This window comes from Palaemon carinicauda, chromosome 39 (assembly GCF_036898095.1).
Source record: "Palaemon carinicauda isolate YSFRI2023 chromosome 39, ASM3689809v2, whole genome shotgun sequence".
Lineage (NCBI taxonomy): Eukaryota > Metazoa > Arthropoda > Malacostraca > Decapoda > Palaemonidae > Palaemon > Palaemon carinicauda.
The window spans coordinates 58,914,797-58,925,223 of NC_090763.1; positions in this window are offsets into that span (position 1 = coordinate 58,914,797).

A 10,427-nucleotide genomic window follows, 5' to 3' on the forward strand; every position below is an offset into this window, starting at 1 on the left:
GGAATGATGTATGAAAAAATAAGAAATATAACCTGTTTTGTAAATCACGGAAAACTGAAACTGAGACAGAGTTGCAGAATTCGCTATTTGAAGTAAAGAAAAAACTAATGATAATAAATAAAAAAATAAATAATACCGATCGCTTCCACTCAAGTCGTTTCATAAATGCGTGTAATGAGATTTCACTCAGTTATGCATTCTCACTTGTTCCAAATCACTATTACTTCTTGTATGAACAATAACACTTCTTCTTCTTCTTCTTCTTCTTCTTCTTCTTCTTCTTCTTCTTCTTCTTCTTCTTCTTCTTCTTCCCTGTAATCCAGTTCTTCAAAGTTATATAAGTGCGAACATCATCAATTTTCAAATGCCACGCAATTTGGATTCCATAATTCAGCTGGAACTGAATCAACAACTCCAGATTTGTCGAGGCGAGACTTGATGGGTAATAGCTTACTTCTTTCTGCTTGCATTGCACCTGGAAATTAAAGTAGAATTTATATGAGGTATGAAAGAGTCGAGTAACACTCTGGGAAATTTCTTATGAAAGAGTCGAGTAACACCTTGGGAATTTCTTAAGAAAGAGTCGAGTAACACCTTCGGAATTTCTTAAGAAAGAGTCGAGTAACACCTTGGGAATTTCTATGAAAGAGTCGAGTAACACCTTCGGAATTTCTTAAGAAAGAGTCGAGTAACACCTTCGGAATTTCTTAAGAAAGAGTCGAGTAACACCCTGGGAATTTCTATGATAGAATCAAGTAACACCCTTGGAACTTCTTTTGAAATGAGTCGAGCAACACCTTCGGAATTTCTTTGAGAAATGAAAGAGTCAAGTAACTCCCTGGGAATTTCTTCAAGAAATGAATGAACCAAGTAACACTGTGAATTTATTGAAGAAATTAAAGAATCGAGTATCAACCTCGGAATTTCTTTTAGAAATGAAAGAGTAGAGTAGCACTCCCAATGGTTTTAAAGAAATGAAAGAGCCAAGTAACACCCTATAAATTTATTTAAGAAATGAAAGAGTCGAGTAACATCCTGGGAATTTCTTTAAGAAATGAAAGAATCGAGTAACACGCTATAAATTTATTTGAGAAAAGGAAGAATCGGACAACACCTTGGGAATATATGTAAGAAAAGAAAGAATCGAGTAGCACCTTTAAATTTCTTTATTATTATTATTATTATTATTATTATTATTACTACTACTACTACTACTACTACTACTACTACTACTACTACCTAAGTTGCAACCCAGTTAGAAAAACAGGATGCTATAATCCCATGGAAAAATAGCCCAGTGAGGAAAGGAAATAAGTAAGCTACAAGAGAAGAAATGAAGAATTAAAATCGAACATTTCAAGTACAGCAACAACACTTAAAAAGATCTTTTTATAATAAATTATGAAAAGAGACTTAAGTCAACCTGTTCAACGAAAGAGTCTAGTCAAACCCGGAAATGCCAGAGGTCATGAATTGAACTACGCTAGGTCCGGACTGTGTTTGAATTTCAGATATGAATTATTCACATATCCAGAACCTTTTGGCTATCACGTTATCAAGATGAACCGAGATAGAAAGCCCCATAGCAATTGTAACGGTCGCCATGATATCGAATGCGTGGGACATCATGCATTCGTTCTTTTAGATATTAGTTTACTTAAAGTACTGAATATGTGATCATCTTGAAGGAATTCAGCGATAAGGTATTCAGCGATATGATTAGTATCACCGTCAAGTTCCTCGATCAAGGAAATTAAAACTCTATACTCAATTTCTTTTAATGAGGTGCATTTGCATTTGACTCGCAGCGGTACCCTTTTAGCTCGGAAATGTTTCCTGCTATCTGATTGGTTAGAATTATCTTGTCCAACCAATCAGCGATCAGGAAACTTTTCCGAGCTAAATGGCACCCCTGCGATTCGGTGTAAATCTGCCTCACTAAAAAGAATTGACTATAGTTTCATCACTCAGCTGACAGCCTTAAAATTGCAATATGTATCTTTAATTATGATGCGAACATTTAGATTAAGTTTCGAACACCGTGTCGTTAGAAAATCAAAGACGGCTGTTGCTGAAACCATTTTATTTTTGAATTAGCTTCGCGTGATGTACATTGCAATTGATACCTTCAACTACAGTCTCGTGTTAGTTTCTCCTTTATCATGCAGTACCAATCAAACTAGATATTTCTTCAACAAAGCATAACTGCCCGACTGTCTTCACTATTAAATTTCTCATTTAAATTAATATTAGCGTTACTGATAGTTCACGGAAATCGATGAGTAGAAGTCTAGTTCTTTTGAAAACCGTTAGAATATTTCATTTGCTTTATGGAACATTTGATTGAACAATGGTTTTATGGATTTTTTTTATATATATAAATAACTAATAGAACTGAGACGTTCTAGTTACTTTCTCATTCAGTCTTATCCTGTAACTCCTCAACTTCAAATTTATCATTGCAAATTCCTACACAAAAGAATCGTGTCTGCGTACATATGCACACACTGTCGTAAACAGAGATAAACGGGTTAAGCAACTGAGGGGGACTTGAAAGTTAAAATGCGTCACAAGGAAAACCCAAGAGTGTAAAATGACTCAATGAGATGACTCAAAATCGTTATTTCAAAGTTGTGATGGGAGGGGGAGGTAGGTGGGAAGGGGGGGGGGGGGCGCTTGTTCCGGATGTGCTACAGCGAGGTTTGTTGTGCAATTATGTTTTGCTGTTAGCAGTTTTCAAGTTTATTTGAAACAAGTTGGAGAGGGTTAGGGTTACTGATATAATCTCTCCTATATAATGATAAAGTGAAAGTCTCTCTCTCTCTCTCTCTCTCTCTCTCTCTCTCTCTCTCTCTCTCTCTCTCTCACACACACACACACACACACATATATATATATATATTTATATATATATATATATATATTATATATATATATATATATATATATACATAATGTATATTTACATAGTGAGAGAGAGATAGTTCTCACTCTCTCACTATGTATATATATGCATATATACACATATATATATATGTATATGTATATATATATATATATATATATATATATATATATATAATATTAATAAGAAATAGTCATACCTTGAGGAGAAGTTGGTGCATGTGCGTGCATACCTTTCCAAATATTTAGCCACAAATTTTGACGGGTCGCGTACACTAGTCGTAGTATAGTAGTATAGTTTTCCTGTAAGAGGGCCCCCCCCCCCAAAAAAAAAAAATAATAAAGTACAGTTCTCCTCCTTAGGGACAAAAAATTATAAAATTTCTCTCGTTGAATTGAATAAGTGAAACAAGCACAGCAGTAGTCAATGCGTGGTGGTGTTAAAGTAAGGCTGTAATAGAATGAATTCTGCGAAATTATGAAGGCGATGAAAACCAACCGGTATTCTAGATAGCAAAGCTGTGTCATTAGAGTCCACATGGATTTATATAGGGTTTCATCGAATAGAAGATTAAAACAGGCCAAGAAAATAGTGGTATAGACATTGTATGATCAGAATAGTTAACAGATTACTAAAGAAAAGTTTAGAAAGTAGTATAAAATGAATCTGCTTATTGACTTAGGGCCAAAATTTCCCTCTTAAGTTAATTGAATAGTTAACAGATAATTAAGGAAAATTTTAGAAACTTGGCAAAAAATAGATCTGCTTACAAAACAGCCCAAGAAAATAGTGGTATAGACATTGTATGATCAGAATAGTTAACAGATTGCTAAAGAAAAGTTTAGAAAATGGTATAAAAAGAATCTGCTTATTAACTTAGTGCTAAAATTTCCCTCTGAAGTTAATTAAATAGTTAACAGATAATTAAGGAAAATTTTAGAAACTTGGCAAAAATTAGATCTTCTCATCAACATAATGCCAAATTTTCTCTCTCAAAATAATACAATAGTTAACAGATTACTAAAGAAAATTTTAGAAACCAGGCAAAAAGTAGATCTTATTAACTTAGTGCCAAAATTACCTTTTTAAAATATTTGTTCAATTGTTTTTATTTTTTTTTCCAATGTTACATATTACATCGTCACGACTCGCTATACTTTCAATTAAAATATAGCTATATATTTTCCCTAGAATATTATAACATAAAATATCCCCGACAGAAGTGTCTTTTTTTTTTTCTTTTTTTTTATTGGTAATAATCCGGAAAACAATAGTTTTCAAAATACAAATATTAGTGAAGCGCAAGAAACCAATCAACTATCTTCTCGGCACTTACAGTCAAATGCAAAAAAGATAATCGCCGACAATATTGAAATATCACAATTTATCGAAGAGAAAATAGTGCGTTTTTCACCATCCACTTTTCCTGAGGATGAAATATGATTTATTTATCTATTTACCACTTGTTAATTTCTTTATTATTTCTCTCATTATTGTAGTTTCAAAAGTACTCTGAAAAAAAAAATAAAGGGAAAAAGGGATTTTCTAGGAGCCTGGAGGTAAATCGCTGGTCACGTGAATCATTGTTTTCTAGCTGGGAAATCATGGTATTTCTTCTTCTTCTTCTTCTTCTTCTTCTTCTTCTTCTTCTTCTTCTTCTTCTTCTTCTTCTTCTTCTTCTTCTTCTTCTTCCTGTGTAGAAGTCTGGACAGATGCTTTGAGTTTCCATGATGTTTCTTAACATCTTCAATAATATTCATCGAAGTTTTATGAATAACGTTTTTCTTTGCTTCCATTGTTAAGGTTCTTCATATTCTGTTTATCGCCCATCTTTGAAATTCTCATTATTTTTTTGTTTATTTTTTCAATAACAAACGGTATTCTTTTCTTTATCTTCAACGTAGGTGAGACATGTATATTTCACAAAAGTAATTGCCATTTTGTTTGACCAAATTTTAATTCGAAAATAATTGACTTTTGCAAATCTCGACATTACGGTTATGTTTTGAAATATATATCTATAGTTATTAGGTTTTAAGGAATTGGATGAGGAATTGTTCTACTACGAGTCTTTCGATTTACAAAGGAAGCCTGGCCATTCGCTAACATTTTTTTTTTTTAACTTTGAAACAAATTTTTTTTTTAGAAAATATAATTATAGTTAATTACATCTATACAAGAAAAGGCTAGTCATGATTTGTCTTGCTTATTGGTTTATATATATATTTTTTTAATCAAAGAATATGGCTTTTAAAGAAGATTCATTATAGAAATGAAAAACTTCTTAAACTGGGAAAGACAAAATATCTCAGATCAAGAAAAATGTGATTCGCTATCAAAGAGGATTTGACAAGGTAACAGGGTTCGGGCTATTGTGTGTTTCTGGCAGGTGAATGATAAAGGAAACAAACCTTGTAACACGAGAGAGAGAGAGAGAGAGAGAGAGAGAGAGAGAGAGAGAGAGAGAGAGAGAGAGAGAGATACCCCACGGTGTTCATTACGAGGGGATATTAAATGCGGATCATAAGAGACTTTGACAGCGACACTTTTGATGAAATTGTCCCGAGTCTCTCTCTCTCTCTCTCTCTCTCTCTCTCTCTCTCTCTCTCTCTCTCTCTGACATTTTATCCTTATTCTTTCTCTCTCACTCTGTCGTCTGTCTGCCACATCATTTCTAATATTTCTCTCGTCTGTGACATATCCACTCTCTCTCTCTCTCTCTCTCTCTCTCTCTCTCTCTCTCTCTCTCTCTCTCTCTCTCTCTCTCCTATGGCATTCTTCATTAATCCTGTGACCTTTTCCCCCTCCCTATCGCTCTTCTCAGTAATTTTCTTCCCTTTAGTTTTCACTGAGACCTTCAACAATTAAAGCATTTGCAAAATGCTAGGTACAGGTCCCCCCAATTCAGTTAATTTTAATAATCAAATTAAGTTTCACAGATTGGATTATTCATTTTTGACAATCCATTAGTTGAACCACAACATCGTGTTGCAAATCCTCATCCCAAATGTCAATTGAAGAATAACACGGACCACCCCCCAAATTTTTTTTTTTTTTTCTTTTTTTTTTTTTTTTTTTTTTTTTAGGCAATACTCAGAATTGAAGAATAACACCGTCCACCCATAAATTATTATTTTTTTTTATTTTTTTTTTATAACCTCTGACATTATGAAAACGTTAGGAGACTTATATGAAAGGCAATAGGGAATATGACACGAGCACTTAGTTAGATATACTCGCAGTACTTTATATTATGCTGAATAAATCAAATTAGGGTGAGCGTAATTTTCAGTGTTGTATGTGACATACATGATTTAGCTCTTGTTAACAGATGTAATTACAACATGGTAAGTGCTTTGTTTCATGGACCATATATATTTACTTAATATCATCAGCTTGAAAGTATTAAGAAAATGTAAAGCGGATTACTCTTAACTGTAAAGATTTCAAATACAGCTACCTCAGATATGGAGCAATAGTTTCATGAAAAGTGACAAAACCCCAAATAAGAATTGACATGTCTGAGGCATTTGTCATGCAGTGGACTAGAAACGGCTACATTTGTTGACTAAAAGGCCTTGGTTAGATTTCGCTAGTCGTCTTTATTTTGAGCTTTTAATTCAATACTTCTCCATTCATCATCTCGTACACCACGCTTCATAGTCCTCAGCCATGTAGGCCTGGGCCTTCCAACTCTTCTAGTGCCTCGTGGAGCCCAGCTAAACGTATGGTGAACTGAACTCTCTTGGGGACTGTGAGGAGCATGCCCAAACCATCTCCATCTACCCTTGACCATGATCTCATCCACATATGACATCCCGAGTAATCTCTTTTCGTATCGTATCATTTCGTATCATATCCTGCTATTTATCTCCCAATATTCTTCCGAGTGCTTTGTTCTCAAATCTACAAAATCTGTTGGATATTGTTTCATTGTGATACCATGACTCGTGTCCATACATTAACACGGATCTCACTAAACTGATATATAGCCTGATTTTTATATGTAATTTCAGGCGATTTGATTTACAAATGTTACTTAACCTATCCATTAATGAAATTCACATATTTAAAAAGAATTCCGTAATAACGCAGGATACCACAAAATTGGTCAGTGTTCACTATCAAAGGCTTTTTCATAGTCCAAAAATACCATCAAAAGTGGATTCCTATATTCTACGCATTGCTGTACATGTCTCAAAATTAAGATTTGGTCAGTGCGACTTCTACCTTTTCTAAATCCTGCTTGTTCATCTCCCAACTTTATACCAATCTTTCTCTTAGTCTCTTTAGAATAAACATACTATATATTTTCATGACAACTGACGGAAGTGTTATGCCTCTGTAATTATTGCAATTAGTTCTGTCTCCCTCTTTTTGCCATTTTCACACACACATGCATACATACATACATATATACAGTATATATAGGTATTTATATATATATATATATATATATATATATATATATATGTGTGTGTGTGTGTGTGTGTGTTTGTGTGTATTTAAAGGTTTAATGGCCGCTCATGAATGGCAGAGGCAAGGGATAGTGACATTGCCCTAGCGATCAGGACAATGCCTTAGACTCCTAGAGACTGACCATATATTATATGATCAGCGCTGAAGCCTCCTCTGCATCCAAGCTAGGACCAAGGAGGGCCAAGCAGTGGCTGCTGATGACTCCGCAGATAAACCTAGAGTCTCCCCCAACCCCCCAATCTTAGCTCACAAGGATGGTAAGGTCGCAGCGACCAAAGGAACTAACGAGTCTGAGCGGGACTCGAACCCCAGTTCAGAAATCACCAGGCAAGGACGCTACCTCCAGGCTACCACAACCCGTGTGTGTGTTTATATATATATATATATGTATATATATATATATATATATATATATATATATATATATATATATATATATTATATATATATGTATGTATATATATAGTGTGTGTGTGTAATATTTATAAATTTATAAGCTCTACATCAGTAACGGTTTTGAAATTGGATTAGGCTACAATTCTTGCCGAAATGCCATCTTCTTCGACAGACGTCGTGGGAAGATGAAAAAAAGGCGATCCTACTCTCCTAACCGTGTGTGTCTCTCAATGGAAAGGGGGAACTTCATGAGCTTCACATGTTGTATATTATTTCTTACATAGAAGTGAAGATTTTTTTTTTTTCAGTAATTAAAGATACGAGACACACCTGCGGACTTCTAATAGGCTTATGTTGTTAAGCTTCTCTTTGCTTTATCAGAGTTAATTCCCTTTTTTTTTTAGAATAGTTTTCCTATTATGCAATATAATTAATAATCAAAGCGAAGGTGGATGAATTGTATCAAGGATGACCTTCGATCAAAGGGATTAACCGGTGAAGTGTGGGACAGAAGTAGATGGAGAAAGCTGGCTAGAAACATCGACCCCTCATAGAAGTGGGGAAAGATGCTGACAAAGAAGAAAAAATATATAATTAATAATAATAGGCCTTGGTTGGGCTTTGTTTCCTCAGAGAGAATTGGAGAATTCCATTTATGTTTTTTTTTTTTTTTTTTTTTTTTACCGTCCGTATATATTAATAGTAATACTTAAGATTTTTATTTTCATTGGAATGCCGACTGTTTGTTTCGAAAGATTACTTTACTTAATTATCAATGTTAAAAGGTAAAAAAAAAAAAACTTTATGCTTGTATCAGTACCGAAAATTTTCAATTTATATTAGATTATTTCTGATATATTAGAGAATGATATAAATGTCTGGCATATCACATTTATCTGTCTTTGCTCCACTTTTTTTTTTTTCAAATTAATCAAAGGAGTAGTTATCATGATCAATAGAAAGTATTGTTTTAATAGTATTGTCTTTTGCAATGCTACACAAAGAAAGAATTAATAACATTAATTGTAAGATACAAAACATAGAAATTTCCATGAAACAATATAGCTACTGTGAGAATTATTCTGTATAGAAAAGGCAATCCTTACGTCAAGCGAGGAATTTCCTTTGATTTTCCAATATGCATTATACAACATTTTTGGACGGTTAACTTGTTATAATTAGCTCCTCTGTGTGTATATATATGTATATATATACATATATATATATATATATATATATATATATATATATATATATATATATATATATATTATATATGTATATATATATATATATATATATATATATATATATATTCCAATATGCATTATACAACATTTTTGGGCGGTTAACATGTTATAATTAGCTCCTCTGTGTGTGTATATGTCTATATATGTATATATATATGTATGTATATATATATATATATATATATATATATATATATATATATATATATATATATATATATATATATATATATATATACTGTTCCTTTCTCTTTTCGTTCTGAAAGAAAATCCTGCTTTTAAGTAATGAAACTTTATGATATTTCGAAATTGAAAGTGAACATTGCGTTTCATGTCATAATTCAAATTTACCCAAAATATATTGGTTACAAACCCTCCCCCCCCCCCCAAAAAAAAGGGGGAAAAAATCACCTTTGATGTTTGTAGTTTTGAATATGAATGTGAACATTGCGTTTCCTGTCATAATTCAAATTTAAGAAAAAAAAAATCACCTTTGATGTTTGTAGTTTTGAATTTGAAAGTAAACATTTCTATTCCTATCATAATTCAAATTTACTCCAAAAATGTTGATGTTACAAACTTGGAAAAAAAAAGCTACTTTTGATATTTGCAGTTTACTACGTTGAGCAGATTGCTCCATATTTCATACTGCTCTTTTCTCTCTTCAAAAAAAACACCCCAATTTTTCTGGAGGAACCTCCCGCTTTTGGAAGGTCTGGAAGAACCATGGATAGCCTGGACTATGTGGAAGGATGGGGGAAGGGGTGTGGAAAATCCCAGGGAAACCAGACCTTCGTCGTTGTCGTCGTATCGATAAAAACGTTTAATCAAATCGCCCAATGTGTTATTCTTTGACGTTAATGGTTATGGAAAACGTTATGGATGTTATCGGAATTGTTTACAAATGATTATTATAACGTGGGCAGTTTCCGATTAAGCCAGCATCGGGCAAAACAATTGGTGTCATTCATCACCGAAACCTCCTCCTTCTCCAAACACCTCTTCTTTTTCCTCCTCCTCCTCTCACCCTCCTCCTCCTCTTCCTCCCCTCCTCCTCCTCTTCTTCCCCCCTCCTCCTCCTCTTCCTCCTCCTCCTTTTCATGTATTATCAAACATCCCCACCCCACCATTCGGTATATCCTCTTCTTTTCCTCCTCCTCCTCCTCTTCACCCCCCCTCCTCCTCCTCCTCTTCCTCCTCTTCCCCCCCCCCTGCTTCTCCTCCTTTTCATGTAATATCAAACACCCCCACCCCACCATTTGGCATAAAGGGGGCGGGGTCAACTCTTCTTAGGTATTCTATGGAGATGGAGAATGGGATAAAGACAATACATTTATCAGTCCTGTATTGCTTCAGTGTCAAACAAATGATCAAACGCGTGATTTATGATCCTTGGG